Here is a 16,970-nt window from a genome sequence, read left to right on the forward strand (position 1 = left end):
GGGACTACTTTTCTCAAACAACTCAAGAATGATGGCCAGATCCATATACTACTCATGACACTTGAACAATTTTATGCAAAGCACTGAACAAAATATTAAGCCTTCTAGTACAGAAGATTCATAATCCAGTAATGACACCCCCTGCACATAACTTACAGCAGCAGCACTTAGGAATTCATATACCAAACACAAACTCACAGACTCGGCTATGGGTATAACTATATTGGCTCCAAGTTTAGCAATTCCAAGTATGAGTATTATGCGTGTCTCTTCTCTTTTCCCATTATACTAAAACCATAAAATTTATTTCCATCCAGGCAGCCAGCATGCAGATCCAATTTATTATGATTATAATGACACAAGAGGAGGGAGGACAATGGATCAAGAGGAAGGGACTTCACAAATGCAGAACAACCTCTCCGCACTGACGTCAGTACCAAGGGAATTCTGAGGCTGACTGGGTATCCCAGATGTCATGGATGAGATTTCTACACAGATGAACTGTTGAGCTCTCAACTAGATTTTCTAATGCCCTTCAATGATACTGCTTGGCTAAACTGTACTCAGCCCTGATCTGAATCAAGTTTGTGGCAAGGGCTTGAGAATCCCATGTTGAAAGGGAAGTGTAGTCCTGCAGAAAGATGCTGGACTTACTACCTTTTGATGACACTGTTTCTCTATAAAATAAATGATTCTGGCCTCAGGTAGATTATCTTTGTTGGTGCTGTGCCAAGTCTCATCAGTCATGTCTAACTCTTTGCAACCCTATGCACTGAAGCCCTCCAGGCTCTTCTTTCCATGGGGTTCTCCAGGCAAGAATACTGCTGTGGGTTGCCAGTTCCCTCTCCAGGGGGATCTTTCCAACCCAGGGATCAAACCCATGTCTCTCATGTCTCCTGCATTGGCAGGCAGGTTCTTTACCCATTAGTGCCACCTGGGAAGCCCAATTTTATTGATAACAACCTCCAATTAGGTAGGCTCTGGAACCAAGAGGCAGCTGGAGTTCATGAATTAGTTTTTGACCACCCAGAATGCCTCCACACAGTGAAAGGTAACAGATGGAGACAAAATCTCAGCACATTTAACAACCGGTCACAACTGAAAGACTTCTGGCTGTTGTTTAGTTGCTAAGTCATGTCTGACTCTTTGCAACCCTATGGACTGTAGCCCACCAGGCTCCTCTATCCATGGGATTTTCCAGGCAAGAATAGTGGAATGGGTTCCCATTTCCTTCTCTAGGAGATTTTCCCAAACCAGGGATCAAACCTGCATCTTTTGCATTGGCAGGCATTGACGGCGAATTCTTTATGGCTGAGCCAGCAAGGGAGAAACTCTACTCTTAGCCAAATGAGAATTTCTATCATCAAAAGATAAATTTCTGTAAAGCAACCCAACTACAACTCACTGAGTAACTACTATGAATCTGGCTTTGTCTTAGGGTACATGTGTGCTAAGTTACTTCAGTCATGTTTGACTCTTTGGGACCCTTTGGACTGTAGCCCACCAGGGTCCTCTGTCCATGGGATTCTCCAGGCAAGAATATTGGAGTGGATTGACACGCACTCCTCCAGGAGATCTTCCCAACCCAGGGATCAAACCTGAGTCTCTGATGTCTCCTGCAATAGCAGGCAGGTTCTTTACCACTAGTGCCACTTGGAAGCCCATTCTAGAATACTTCACACAAATTATTTCACTTGATCGTCAAAAGTCTTTGAGAAAGAATATATTACCCCCTATTTTACAAATTGAGGCTAAGTAGGGTGAATTTAACTCAGATGACCATTATATCTACTACTGTGGACAGAAATCCCTTAGAAGAAATGGAGTAGCCATCATGGTCAATAAAAGAGTCCGAAATGCAGTACTTGGATGCAATCTCAAAAACGACAGAATGATCTCTGTTCATTTCCAAAGCAAACCATTCAATATCACAGTAATCCAAGTCTATGCCCCAACCAGTAACGCTGAAGAAGCTGAAGTTGAACAGTTCTGTAAAGACCTATAGGACCTTTTAGAACTAATACCCAAAAAAGATGTCCTTTTCATTACAGGGGACTGGAATGTAAAAGTAGGAAGTCAAGAAACACCTGGAGTAATAGGCAAATTTGGCCTTGGAGTATGAATGAAGCAGGGCAAAGGCTAATAGAGTTTTGCCAAGAGAACACACTGGTCATAGCAAACACCCTCTTCCAACAACAGAAGAGAAGACTCTACACATGGACATCTCCAGATGGTCAACACCGAAATCAGATTGATTATATTTTTTGCAGCCAAAGATGGAGAAGCTCTATACAGTCAGCAAAAACAAGACTGGGAACTGACTGTGGCTCAGATCATGAACTCCTATTGCCAAATTCAGACTTAACTTGAAGAAAGTGGGGAAAACCACTAGACCATTCAGGTATGACCTAAATCAAATTCCTTATGATAATACAATGGAAGTGAGAAGTAGATTTAAGGGACTAGATCTGATAGACAGACTGCCTGATGAACTATGGACAGAGGTTTGTGACATTATACAGGAGACAGGGATCAAGACCATCCCCATGGAAAAGAAATGCAAAAAAGCAAAATGGCCCTCTGAGGAGGCCTTACAAATAACTGTGAAAAGAAGAGAAGCAAAAGCAAAGGAGAAAAGGAAAGATATAAGGATCTGAATGTAGAGTTCCAAAGAATAGCAAGGAGAGATAAGAAAGCCTTCCTCAGTGATCAATGCAAACAAAATGGGAAAAACTAGAGATCTCTTCAAGAAAATGAGAGATACCAAGGGAACATTTCATGCAAAGATGGGCTCAATAAAGGACAGAAATGGTATGGACCTAACAGAAGCAGAAGATATTAAGAAGAGCTGGCAAGAATACACAGAAGAACTGTACAAAAAAGATCCTCATGACCAAGATAATCACGACGTTGTGATCACTCACCTAGAGCCAGACATCCTGGAATGTGATGTCAAGTGGGCCTTAGAAAGCATCACTATGAACAAAGCTAGGGGAGGTGATGGAATTCCAGTTGAGCTATTTCAAATCCTGAAAGATGATGTTGTGAAAGTGCTGCACTCAATATGCCAGCAAATTTGGAAAACTCAGCAGTGGCCACAGGACTGGAAAAGGTCAGTTTTCATTCCAATCCCAAAGAAAGGCAATGCCAAAGAATGCTCAAACTACTGCACAATTGCACTCATCTCACACGCTAATAAAGTAATGCTCAAAATTCTCCAAGCCAGGCTTCAGGAGTACGTGAACCGTGAACTTCCAGATGTTCAAGCTGGTTTTAGAAAAGGCAGAGGAACCAGAGATCAAATTGCCAACATTCGCTGGATCATCGAAAAAGCAAGAGAGTTCCAGAAAAACATCTATTTCTGCTTTATTGACTAAGCCAAAGCCTTTGACTGTGTGGATCACAATAAACTGTGGAAAATTCTGAAAGAGACAGGAATACCAGACCACCTGACCTGCCTCTTGAGAAACCTGTATGCAGGTCAGGAAGCAACAGTTAGAACTGGACATGGAACAACAGACTGGTTCCAAATAGGAAAAGGAGTACGTCAAGGCTGTAGATTGTCACCCTGCTTATTTAACTTATATGCAGAGTACATCATGAGAAATGCTGTGCTGGAAGAAGCACAAGTTAGAATCAAGATTGCTGGGAAAAATATCAATAATCTCAGATATGCAGATGACACCACCCTTATGGCAGAAAGTGAAGAGGAACTCAAAAGCCGCTTGATGAAAGTGAAAGAGGAGAGTGAAAAGGTTGGCTTAAAGCTCAACATTCAGAAAATGAAGATTATGGCATCCGGTCCCATCACTTCATGGGAAATAGGTGGGGAAACAGTGGAAACAGTGTCAGACTTTATTTTTTGGGCTCCAAAATCACTGCAGATGGTGACTGCAGCCATGAAATTAAAAGACACTTACTCCTTGTAAGGAAAGTTATGACCAACCTAGATAGCATATTAAAAAGTAGAGATATTACTTTGCCAACAAAGGTCCGTCTAGTCAAGGCTATGGTTTTTCCTGTGGTCATGTATGGATGTAAGAGTTGGACTGTGAAGAAAGCTGAGTGCCAAAGAATTGATGCTTTTGAACTGTGGTGTTGAAGAAGACTCTTGAGAGTCCGTTGGACTGCAAGGAGATCCAACCAGTCCATTCTAAAGATGAGTCCGGGTGTTCATTGGAAGGACTGATGCTGAGGCTGAAACTCCAGTACTTTGGCCACCTCATGCGAAGAGTTGACTCATTGGAAAAGACCCTGATGCTGGGAGGGGTTGGGGGCAGGAGGAGAAGGGGATGACAGAGGATGAGATGGCTGGATGGCATCACCGACACGATGGACATGAGTTTGGGTAAACACCAGGCGTTGGTGATGGACAGGGAGGCCTGGTGTGCTGCGATTCATGGGGTCGCAAAGAGTCAGCACGACTGAGTGACAGAATTGAACTGACTGATGTAGAGGATCATGTCATCTGCAAACAATGATAGTTTTACTTCTTTTCCAATCTGGATTCATTTTATTTCATTTTCTCCTCTGATTGCTGTGGCCAAAACTTCCAAAGTTATGTTGAATAGTAGTGGTGAGAGTGGACACTCTTGTCTTGTTCCTGACTTTAGGGGAAATCCTTTCAATTTTTCACCACTGAGAATAATGTTTGCTGTGGGGTTATCATATATGGCTTTTATTATGTTGATATAAGTTCCTTCTATGCCTGCTCTCTGGAGAGTTTTTATCATAAATGGATGTTGAATTTTGTCAAAGGCTTTCTCTGATAATCATATGGTTTTTATCTTTCAATTTGTTAATGTGGTATATCACATTGATTGATTTGCAAATACTAAAGAATCCTTGCATCCCTGGGATAAAGCCCACTTGGTCTTTTTAATATGTTGTTGGATTCTGTTTGCTAGAATTTTGTTGAGGATTTTTGCATCTATGTTCATCAGTGATATTGGCCTGTAGTTTTCTTTTTTTGTGGCATCTTTGTCTGGTTTTGGTAGTAGGGTGATGGTGGCCTCATAGAATGAGTTTGGCAGTATACCTTCCTCTGCAATTTTCTGGAAGAGTTTGAGTAGGATAGGTGTTAGCTCTTCTCTAAATTTTTGGTAGAATTCACCTGTGAAGTCATCCGGTCCTGGGCTTTTGAATGTTGGAAGATTTTTTTATTACAGTTTCAATTTCCATGCTTGTGATGGGTCTGTTAAGATTTTCTATTTCTTGCTGGTTCAGTTTTGGAAGGTTATACTTTTCTAAGAATTTGTCCATTTCTTCCAAGTTGTCCATTTTATTGGCATATAGTTGCTGATAGTAGTCTCTTATGATCCTTCGTATTTCTGTGTTGTCTGTTGTGATTTCTCTATTTTCATTTCTAATTCTGTTGATTTGATTCTTCTCCCTTTTTTTCTTGATGAGTATGGGTAATGGTTTGCCTTATTTATTTATCTTCTCAAAGAACCAGCTTTTAGTTTTGTTGATTTTTGCTATAGTCTCCTTTGTTTCTCTTTCATTTATTCCTGCCCTAATTTTTATGATTTCTTTCCTTCTACTAATCCTGGGGTTCTTCATTTCTTCTTTTTCTAGTTGCTTTAGGTGTAAAGTTAGGTTATTTATTTTTCTCTTGTTTCTGGAGGTAAGCTTGTATTGCTATGAAACTTCCCCTTAGCACTGTTTTTACTGAATCCCATAGGTTTTAGGTTGTCATGTTTTCATTTCATTTGTTTCTATGCATATTTTGATTTCTTTTTTATTTCTTATGTGATTTTTTGGTTATTCAGAAGTGTGGTATTTAGCCTCCATATGTTTGTATTTTTAATAGTTTTTCTTCCCTGTAGTTGACATCTAATCTTACTGCATTGTGATCAGAAAACATGCTTGAAATGATTTCAATTTTTTTTAATTTACCAAGGTTAGATTTATGTCCCAGGATGTGATCTAACCTGGAGAATGTTCCGTATGCACTTGAGAAAAAGGTGAAATTCATTGTGTTGGGGTGAAATGTCCTATAGATATCAATTAGGTCTAACTATTACATTGCATCATTTAAAATTTCTGTTTCCTTGCTAATTTTCTGTTTGGTTGATCTATCCACAGATGTTAGTAGGGTATTAAAGTCTCCCACTATTATTGTGTTATTGACAGCCTTCAGAATGGAAGAAAATAATAGCAAATGAAGCAACTGACAAAGAATTAATCTCTAAAATATTTAAGCAGCTCATGCAGCTCAATTTCAGAAAAATAAATTACCCAATCAAAAAATGGACCAAAGAACTAAACAGACATTTCTCCAAAGAAGACATACAGATGGCTAGCAAACACAGGAAAAGATGTTCAACATCACTCATTATTAGAGAAATGCAAATCAAAACCACAGTGAGGTACCATCTCATGCCAGTCAGAACAGCTGCTATCAAAAAGTCTACAAACAACAAATGCTGGAGAGGGTGTGGAGGAAAGGGAACCCTCTTACAGTGTTGGTGGGAATGCAAGCTAGTACAGCCACTGTGGAGAACAGTATGGAGATTCCTTTAAAAACTGGAAATAGAACTGCCACATGACCCAGCAATCCCACTGCTGGGCAAACACACCAAGGAAACCAGAACTGAAAGAGACACATGTACTCCAGTGTTCATCGCAGCATTGTTTACAATAGCTAGGACATGGAAGCAACCTAGATGTCCATTGGCAGATGAATGGATAAGAAAGCTGTGGTACACATACACAATGGAATATTACTCAGCTGTTAAAAAAACACATTTGAGTCAGTTCTAATGAGGTGGATGAAACTGGAGCCTATTACACAGAGTGAAGTAAGTCAGAAGGAAAAACACCGATACAGTATATTAACATATATATATGGAATTTAGAAAGATGGTAATGATGACCCTATGTGAGATAGCAAAAGAAACACAGATGTAAAGAACAGACTTTTGGATTCTGTGGGAGAAGGCGAGGATGAGGTGATTTGAGAGAATAGCATTGAACCATGTATATTACCATATGTGAAATAGATTGCCAGTCCAGGTTCGATGCATGAGACTGGGCACTCAGGGCTGGTGCACTGGGACAACCCTGAGGGATGGGATGGAGAGGGAGGTGGGAGGCAGGTTGAGTATGGGGGACACACGTACACCCATGGCTGATTCATGTCAGTGTATGGCAAAAACCACTACAATATTGTAAAGTAATTAGCCTCCAATTAAAATAAATAAATAAATTTACAAAAAAAAAAAAAGAGTCAGACATGACTGAAGTGACTTAGCATGCACACTCCTGTTTGAAGGACTTCCTAGATGGCGCTAGCGGTAAAGAACCTGCCTGCCAGTAGACATAAATGACATGAGTTCAATCCCTGGGTCAGGAAGATCCCCTAGAGGAAATGGCAAACCACTCTAGTATTCTTGCCTGGAGAATCCCCATGGACAGAGGAGCCTGGCAGTTACAGTCCACAGGGCTGCAAAGAGTCGGATGCGGCTGAAGCAACTTGGAACACAACACACACATACACTTCTGTTTGAGAACACACTCCCAAACTCCCCTACTTGTCTCTCTGGCTTCCCAGGGGCACCACCCAAGTCCTACCCTCCCTGGTAAGTGTTCTGTTCTCTAGACCTAATCTTCTTTCTGAAGACCAGAAAACTGACATCAATGAATTGAGCCAGTCACCCACCTGCCCTTGGCCCCTTCTCCCTATAAAATGAGGGGACTGTTTAATATCCTCTAATGTACCTTACGGAGAAGGCAATAGCACCCCACTCCAGTACTCTCGCCTGGAAAATCCCATGGACTCAGGAGCCTGGTAGGCTGCAGTCCATGGGGTCGCTAAGAGTCGGACACGACTGAGCGACTTCACTTTCACTCTTCACTTTCATGCATTGGAGAAGAAAATGGCAACCCACTCCAGTGTTCTTGCCTTGAGAATCTCAGGGACGGGGGAGCCTGGTGGGCTGCTATCTATGGGATCACACAGAGTCGGACATGACTGAAGCAACTCAGCAGCAGCAGCAGCAGCAATGTACCTTAATAAACAAGTTCCTCAGACTTTTCACTTATAGGCAAATCCTATAAAGGCAAACCCTGATTCCTCTGTATGCCTCACCACCGTGACTGGGCGACAGGAGGGGACTCTTGCCCTCCTTCACAAATCCACAAACTTCCAGTCACTTCCTCCCTCTACAGTGATGAAGTCAACACTCCCCTCTTTACTTGTTCTTCTCCTCAGGAAGGAGGGGTGCTCATCTGTTTGAGGAGCCTGTTTCCCTGCTTGGGGAGATGGCAAGTCACTATTCATTGGTGGCAGGATGTCTAGCTCTCTTTGACCACGTGGGCTCAGGCAGTAGAAGCCCCCTCCTCCTCTGGGGTGAGCCAGCGCTTCCTATCTCTGAGCACTGACCACTGTGGGAGGACCCGCACCACCATTGTGTGTGTGGACTGCTTGCCATTCTGTGTCCCAGCTCCTCTCATCCTCCAGAAGCATCCTTGAATTGGCAGTGAGTGGACTGGACTGCTGCCCAGTCAATTTGGCTCTCTTTGCCAATACAAAGGTTTTTATTTGAGGTGGGAGGCAGGGGACACAATTTTAGCCTCAGGTCTAAGCCACATTCTCCAATTCCAATTTCCCAAGCCCCAAATTTTGTTTGCTACATCTCTAACAGGATGACACTCTGAAGCCCTATTTGCTGGTTCTTCTTCTCTCTTGAGGTGAAAACCTGGCAGGGAGGAGAGATAATCTTGAGCTCTTATCTGCCTCTAACAGTCATTTCCAAACTACTTTCACACACATTCTTATCATTTCATTCTCAAAACCACCTCGTAAGGCTGCTGCCAGGCAGGGGTTATTTGTTTTAATTTACAGCCAAGAAAATGGAGATTTAGAAAACTCAAGTGACTCATCCATGGTCTAGTTAGTTAGTGGTGGATGGGGACTAAGTTCATTCATCAGACAATGAGACTAGACTCTCCAAACCAGAGGCAAATGAACTTTCTGCTGCTGCTGCTAAGTTGCTTCAGTCGTGTCCAACTCTGTGCGACCCCATAGACGGCAGCCCACCAGGCTCCCCCGTCCCTGGGATTCTCCAGGCAAGAACACTGGAGTGGGTTGCCATTTCCTTCTCCAATGCATGAAAGTGAAAAGTGAAAGTGAAGTCGCTTAGTTGTGTCTGACTCTTCGCGACCCCATGGACTGCAGCCCACCAGGCTCCTCCATCTATGGGATTTTCCAGGCAAGAGTACTGGAGTGGGGTGCCATTGCCTTCTCCGAATGAACATTGTACAGCTTCAGAATTCTACACCAACTTTCTACCAGGAGAATAATTCACCCAGCAGTTACTACCTGTCCCTTGAACTGCTCTGGCAAGGAACTGTTACGCACCCTTAAAAGTTCTAATCTTTACAGAGCATACAGGGTGTAAGCAAAAAAAATATCATGCAGATACCAATGGATCATAACGTCAGGGGCATGATTTAATTTCTAAGCTGCTGGGACGGGGGACCATGCAAATCACACAAAAAAACACATTGCAGATGTTTTATCTACGTAGATCTGAGTGAACATTATGGAACTGGATGCCCTGGTGAAGTTGCATTACTGGGTTGCTTCTGTTGTTTTGAAGGACCGTATTGGTCAGGATATTGGATACCACTAGAGATAATGCGAGCCTTAAAGCCTGTCAAATCGAGGCAGGCTGTGCACCTGCATCCAGCCGTCCACCGCCACAGCCGTCCTGGCAGCTGCCCGCGTTCCCACCCTCCCCCACAGGACTGGGAGTACCCAGCCCCGCGCAGACCTTGCAAGCTTATGTACAAAGAGGTGACACACAGAAAACTGGAAAATCTTGGCAATCTCATCACTTCTGAGGCTAAACCAGCAAATTCTGAACTCTACTGTTCATTCATGAAATATTTTTGAATATGATACCAGGCACGTACTGGATGTAGAGGTGGAAACTTTCAAGAGGAGAATTTCCCCCATGATCTCCAAATCTCAAATTAGGATCTGAGTGTATCTCTGGATATTGAGCAGGACCAGAAAAAACCGATGACTGTGCCTTAGTATGCCTTGTCTCAGGAAGTGGTATGAGCTTAAGAAATTATTTGCACTTAACATTCCTTGATTTTATAGGTAGTTTTCCTGTTTCACTTCGTGTGTATGATGTGTTTGTGTGTCTGTGAGAAAGCAGAGGGAACACTGAATATTTTGTGTGGCATCTAGATCACTTTGTTCTGTGTTTCTGGATAAAGCAAGAGAAGTAACGAAGTCAATTTCATAGTTTACACCCAAGATATGGAAGGAACAGGAAAATTCTGGAATTCTGGGAGAATAAGAGCAACAAACTTAATCATATGCCTAGTCCATAGTAAGTTCTCACCATCTCCTTGCTGAGGGAGTGAACTCATTTACCTGGGTTCATTACAGAATTTACTGACTGAATATATGCCAAAATGACTACTGTTGCCTATTAGCAACAGGCAACTTGTGCTTATATGTGCAAGTATTATTAGGGAGATAAGAAAAAAAGAAAGAAACTAAATACCTATTGTTTCTTTTTATTCACCTCGGAACAGTCTTACAAAAGTACTACATAATATTAATCTGTTGTCAATGATACAAATAGTTAAGGGCACCCATTCTTTTAAGTGGCTTTCCTTCTTGAATGTGCAGGGAAAGTTTTTAGAACACAGCAGTTCTTACATCAGATTCTCTCAGTGGAATGATTCAGTCCTCACCCTGGGAAGTCTAATCACAGGAAAGCTATTATGGAAGATGGAGAGGCAAAAACACAAATGCACAGGAGTGTGGTTTACAGAGGACGATGTGGTAGACGAGCAATGTGAAAACAGTCTTGCTGAATACAAGCTGCTCCTTGATTCCTCTGATTCTTGCACCAAGAGAAGTTCAAGAAAAGACTGAAAGCAAATTCCTCAACATATGTGAGACCTCTTAACATTCTCCTTCCTACACATGAACAGGATAACCAGCACTTCATGTACTGCCTTTCTAATTGGATCTCAAGATATATATAATCTATTGATACATCACAATTCAGTGGGCAAGGGAAATGATGTCAGATCAAGGAACTACAGAAGTTCTCTCTTCATTTTCTCCATTAAAGCAACTAGAAAACTCACAAACAATGGTCAGGTTAAGTATTTTAAGAATTCTAGAAATTGATCAAAAGATCCCAGAAATCTGGGTAGTGGTTTTTCAAGGCAAACTGCTTAATCTTGGTAAGAACAGTGTGCTTTGAGGCATTTTCATTTGCCCTGTGCTCACTGCTCCTCTCTAGCTCCACAGCAGCCTTGAAAACTGACAGCTCACAATCACAGTAAAACTCAGCTGACTTAGATACATATACACTGTCATGTGTAAAATAGCCAGTGGGAATTTGCTGTATGGCTCAGGGAACTCAAATCGGGCTTCTGTGACAACCTAGAGGAGTGGGATGGTGTGGGAGGTGGGAGATTCAAGAAGGAGGGGATATATTTATACCTATGGCTGATTCATTGAGTCAACTCTTCGCATGAGGTGGCCAAAGTACTGGAGTTTCAGCTTTAGTATCATTCCTTCCAAAGAAATCCCAGGGCTGATCTCCTTCAGAATGGACTGGTTGGATCTCCTTGCAGTCCAAGGGACTCTCAAGAGTCTTCTCCAACACCACACTTCAAAAGCATCAATTCTTTGGCGCTCAGCCTTCTTCACAGTCCAACTCTCACATCCATACATGACCACAGGAAAAACCATAACCTTGACTAGATGAACCTTTGTTGGCAAAGTAATGTCTCTGCTTTTGAATATGCTGTCTAGGTTGGTCATAACTTTCCTTCCAAGGAGTAAGCGTCTTTTAATTTCATGGCTGCAGTCACCATCTGTAGTGATTTTGGAGCCCCCAAAAATAAAGTCTGACACTGTTTCCACTGTTTCCCCATCTATTTCCCATGAAGTGATGGGACCAGATGCCATGATCTTCGTTTCCTGAATGTTGAGCTTTAAGCCAACTTTTTCACTCTCCACTTTCACTTTCATCAAGCAGCTTTTGAGTTCCTCTTCACTTTCTGCCATAAAGGTGGTGTCATCTGCATATCTGAGGTTATTGATATTTCTCCCGGCAATCTTGATTCCAGCTTGTGTTTCTTCCAGTCCAGCGTTTCTCATGATGTACTCTGCATATAAGTTAAATGAACAGGGTGACTGCGATTCATGGGGTCACAGAGTCGGACACGACTGAGCGACTGATCTGTTCTGATCTGACAGCTGATTCATATGGATATATGGCAAAAAAAAAAACAACCAATATTGTAAAACAATTATCCTTCAATTAAAAATAAATAATTAAAAAAAAAATCAGCGGACTGGCAGCTGCTGGAGGGAGAAGAATGAGGTGGGGCTCTGTTAACTTTCATTCCAAGAGAACTGTCGTTATCTGACCTGTTAGTTCCCTAGAAGACCCCACTTGAAGTGATGCCTGTATTTGACCTCACTCAGCTCAGCCAGTGCAAAAAGTCTCTCCTCCAGGTGCATTCGTCAAAAATTACAGGCAGCTGCTCAACTCTGAAGCTGCCTAAGGTGGTGAATAAAGCTTGGGGAAAATAATAGGCTAACCAAAAATGTTAAAAGGAAAAGCTTGGGAAGGAGAATTCTATGTGGGCTTTGAAAAGCTCTGCCATGCTTCTGGGAATTAAGAAAGCCACAAACACAAGTAGCTCTGTGCACATTCCCAGAGCCGTGTACATGCTTAAGAAAGACCTGAATTTAGGGCCTAAATTCTGGATGATCTGGAGGTTCTGTGCAAACAGGAAGAGAAGGTTAAGGCAGAACCTGTCTGATTAAGGGCTGAAGGTTTGAAGCTATGCTTCAAAACACACAGAGAGCCCCTCAGCAAAGACTGGGAAACGTTTTGGTTCCAAGCATGTAAGGAAATCCCTATCTAATCAGCAGACCACTATGATAATCAAGTGGAAACCAAGTAGAAACACAAAAAAGAATGCCGGCTTCATGGGATTGCTGCAGAAAAGTTACTAAACAAACAAAACCAAAAATAAACAATAGAAAACCCTGGGGAGGAAGAAATTCTGATTTCTAGAATTGCCACATTACATTATTTTAAATGTCTGATTATCGAAAAAAAATCACGAGGCATGCAAAGAAACAATAAAGCATGGTCCATACATGGAAGGATATTTATATTAGGGTTCTCCAGAGAAACAAAACCAGATTTATTATAGGAATTGGCTCACAGGATTATGGAGGCTGAGAAGTCCCACACTTGCCATGTACAAGCTGGAGAACCAGGAAACTAGGTAGTGTAATTCAGTCTGTCTCAAGATCCAAGCTTCCCTCGTGGCTCAGATGGTAAAAGCATCTGTTTGCAATGCGGGAGACCCGGGTTCAATCCCTGGGTGGGGAAGATCCTCTGGAGAAGGAAATGGCAACCCACTCCAGTACTCTTGCCTGGAAAATTCCATGGATGGAGGAGCCTGGTGGGCTACAGTCCACGGGGTCTCAAAGAGTCGGACACGACTGAGCAACTTCACTTTCACTTTCACTTTCACTTACAAGGTCCAAGAACCAGGATGGCTGATGTCCAAGGGCAAGGAGAAGATGGATATTTCAACTCAAGCAGAAAGAGTGAACTTACCCTTCCTCCACCTTTTTGTTCTAATCAGACCCTTCAAGGGATTGGATAATGTCCATCTATATTAGTGAGGCCCATCACATTTAGGTAGTCTACTAATTTAAGTATCAATCTCTTTTGGAGAGACCCAAACGGATGCATCCAGAAACACTGTTCTCCCAGCTATCTGGGAGATAGCTTAGCCCAAGCTGACATGTAAAATTATTCACCACCCCTGTAAATGCCTATACTAAAAAATAAAAAGGACTTCAAATCAATAACCTAAACTTCCACATTTAGGAAACCAGAAGAAGAAAGAGTAAAGTAAACCAAATGCAAGCAGAAGGAAGAAAACAATGCTTACTGTGGAGATATAAAATATGAAAATAAAGAATAATCAACAAAACCAAAAGTTGGCTCTTTGAAAAGATCAATGTAATCAAAACTTTAGTTAGACTGACTGAAAAGAAGAGACTGGACTCAAGTGACTAAAATCAAGAATTAAAGACAGGACACTATTACTGACTTTACAAAAATAAATGGGCTTCCCAGGTGGTGCAGTGGTAAAGAATCCGCCTGCCAAGACAGGAGATGCAAGAGACGTGGGTTCAATTCCTGGGTCAGGAAGATCCCCTGGAGGAGGAAATGGCAACTCACTCCAGTATTCTTGCCTGGAAAATTCCATGGACAAAGGAGCCTGGCAGGCTACAGTCCATGAGGTTGCAAAGAGTTGGTCAGACATGGCTGTGCACATGTGTGTGTGTGCACACACACACACACACACATACAGTTACAAAAATAAAAAGGATTATAAGGAGATACTAAAAACAACTGTAAGCCAACAAATTAGATAACCTAAATTATATGTACACAAAGACACAAACTACAAAAACAGATTCAAGAAGAAATAAAATTTCTGAATACACTTGTGACATGAGATTAAATTAGTAATCACAAAATTACCCACAAAAAAAGCCTATAAATTCTTCTAAACATTTAAAGAACATTCACACACTCTTTCAAAAAGCAGAAGTGGAGGGAACACTTCCTAACTTGTTCTGTGATGCCAGTATTACCCTGATACCAAGAACATAAAGACGTACCAAGAAAACAAAATCCATATTTCACTGATATAGACATAGATATTCTGTTACAAGACAAATATCTTGTCTCCTGAGAAACCAAGAGTTGGACCATAAGGAAGGCTTAGTGCCAAAGAATTGATGCTTCTGAATTGTGGTGCTGAGGAAGACTCTTGAGAGCCCCTTGGACTTTAAGGAGATAAAACCAGTCAATCCTAAAGGAAATCAACCCTGGATATTCACTGGAAGGGCTGATGCTAAAGCTGAAGCTCCAATACTTTGGCCACCTGATGCTAGGAGCCAACTCATAGGAAAAAGACTCTGATGCAGGGAAAGACTGAAGGCAAAAGGAGAAGAGGGCAGCAGAGGATAAGATGGTTAGACAGCATCACCAATTCAACAGACAAGAATCTGAGCAAAGTCCGGGAGACAGTGAAGGACAAGGCAGACTGGCATGCTGCAGTCTATGGGGTCATGAAGAGTCAGACAAGACTTAGTGGCTGAACAACAGCAACAAATAAAATACTAGCAAACCAAACCCAGCAATATAGAAAAGGAATTACATGTGATGATCAATTAGGATTTAATCCAGGAATGTAAAGTTGGTAGTTCAACATCCAAAAGCCAATTATTTCACCATATCAATTGAATAAAGTACAAAAAAGTCACTCACATGATTATCTCAACAGAGGCATAAAAAGCGTTTTGCAAAATCCAAACCCCTTCATGGTAAAATATTAAACAATTTGGGGATAGAATGATATATCCTCAATATGAAAAAATGCATCTATAAAAAATCCACAACAAAGATCATACTTCTTAATGAAAGAATGAATGCTTTTCCCCTAAGATCAAGAATAAGAGAAGGATTTACACTGTTACCTCTTCTTTTCAACATTTTAACAAGGACAATTAGACCAAAAAGAAAATGCAAGAAAGCAAGAGAGAGGGAACGATGGAGGAAGGTGGGATGAGGGGGTAGAAGAAGAAAGAAAGAGGCATCCAAATTGGAAAGAAACAAGTAAAACTATCTCTACTTGAAGATGACAAACTCACATACAGAAAATCCTCAGCAATCTACTATAAAACCATTGAAACTAATAAAAGAGTACAGAAAGGTTGCAGGGTACAAGAATAATGTGCAAAGATAAATTGTATTTATACACCCTAGTAATGAAGAGTCCAAAATGGAAATTAAGAAAACAATTCCATTTATTGCATACAATGGAATATTATTCAGACATAAAAAGGAATGAAACTGGGCCATTTGTAGAGATGTGCATGGACCTAGAGACTGTCAAACAGCATGAAGTGAGTCAGAAAAAGAAAAACAAATATTGGAAAATAACACATATACATGGAATCTAGAAAAACGGTATAGATGACCTTATTTGCAAAGCAGAAATACAGACACAAAGGCAGAAAACAAATGCATGGATAACAAGGGGGAAAGGAGTTGGGTAGGAGGAACTAGGAGACTGGGACTGTCTCAGATACAGTACGTTACTGACAGTATCTATAAAACTGACAAGTGATGGGACCATACTGCATGGTACAGGGAACTTTACTTAAGCTCTGTGGTGACCTGAATTGGAAGGAAGTCCAAAAAGGAAGGGGATATATGTATATGTATGGCTGATTCATTTTTCTCTGCAGTAGAAGCCAACACAACATTTTAAAGCAACTATACTCCAAGAAAAAGTAATTAATAAAAAAATAAAAATATTTAGCACTAAATTTAACAAATGAAGTATAAAAGCTATACTCTGAAAACTACAAAGCACTGTTGAAAGATAGTACCAAATATCTAAATGAATGAATATCCCATGTTAATGGGTCAGAAGCTTTAAAACTAAGATGGCAATACTCTTCCCCAGTTAGTCTACAGGCTCAACGCCATTCCTATCAAAATTCCAGCTGGCTGTTTGAAAAGCTGACAGACTGATCATAAAATTCAGGTGGAAATTCAAGGGAGGCAGAATAACCAGAATAATCTTGAAAAAGATCCCCAATTTCAAAACTTACTAGAAAGATAGCCTTGTGTGTTGCAGTCCATGGGGGTCACAGAGTCAGACATGACTGAGCGACTGAACTGATTAGAAAGATGCAGTAATCAAGACTTTACAGTACTGGAATAAAAGTAGACATATAGATTAGTGGAACAGAATTGAGGGTCCATAAATATTGCCTTATTTGGTAATAAATATTATTCTCATATTCCTCAATTCATTTTGGTCAAGGAGACCAAGATAATCTAAGTAGGAAAGAACAATCTTTTCAACAA

At 41.2% G+C, this 16,970-nt stretch overlaps 1 long non-coding RNA gene across 4 annotated transcripts in view; it reads right to left on the reverse strand.

Annotated features, from left to right (window-relative positions):
- The window catches only part of LOC102393072, a 139,724-nt gene that overhangs the window by 110,375 nt on the left and 12,379 nt on the right, over window positions 1-16,970 (reverse strand). The window contains exon 4 of one of the 4 annotated variants that reach the window (XR_329514.3): window positions 12,093-12,153. The exons of the other annotated variants lie outside the window; for them this stretch is intronic. This is a non-coding gene — a long non-coding RNA (uncharacterized LOC102393072). Of the gene's footprint in view, window positions 1-12,092; window positions 12,154-16,970 lie in introns of those variants that run through there. 4 annotated transcript variants of the gene reach the window in all.

This window comes from Bubalus bubalis, chromosome 15, assembly GCF_019923935.1.
Source record: "Bubalus bubalis isolate 160015118507 breed Murrah chromosome 15, NDDB_SH_1, whole genome shotgun sequence".
Taxonomy (NCBI): Eukaryota; Metazoa; Chordata; class Mammalia; order Artiodactyla; family Bovidae; genus Bubalus; species Bubalus bubalis.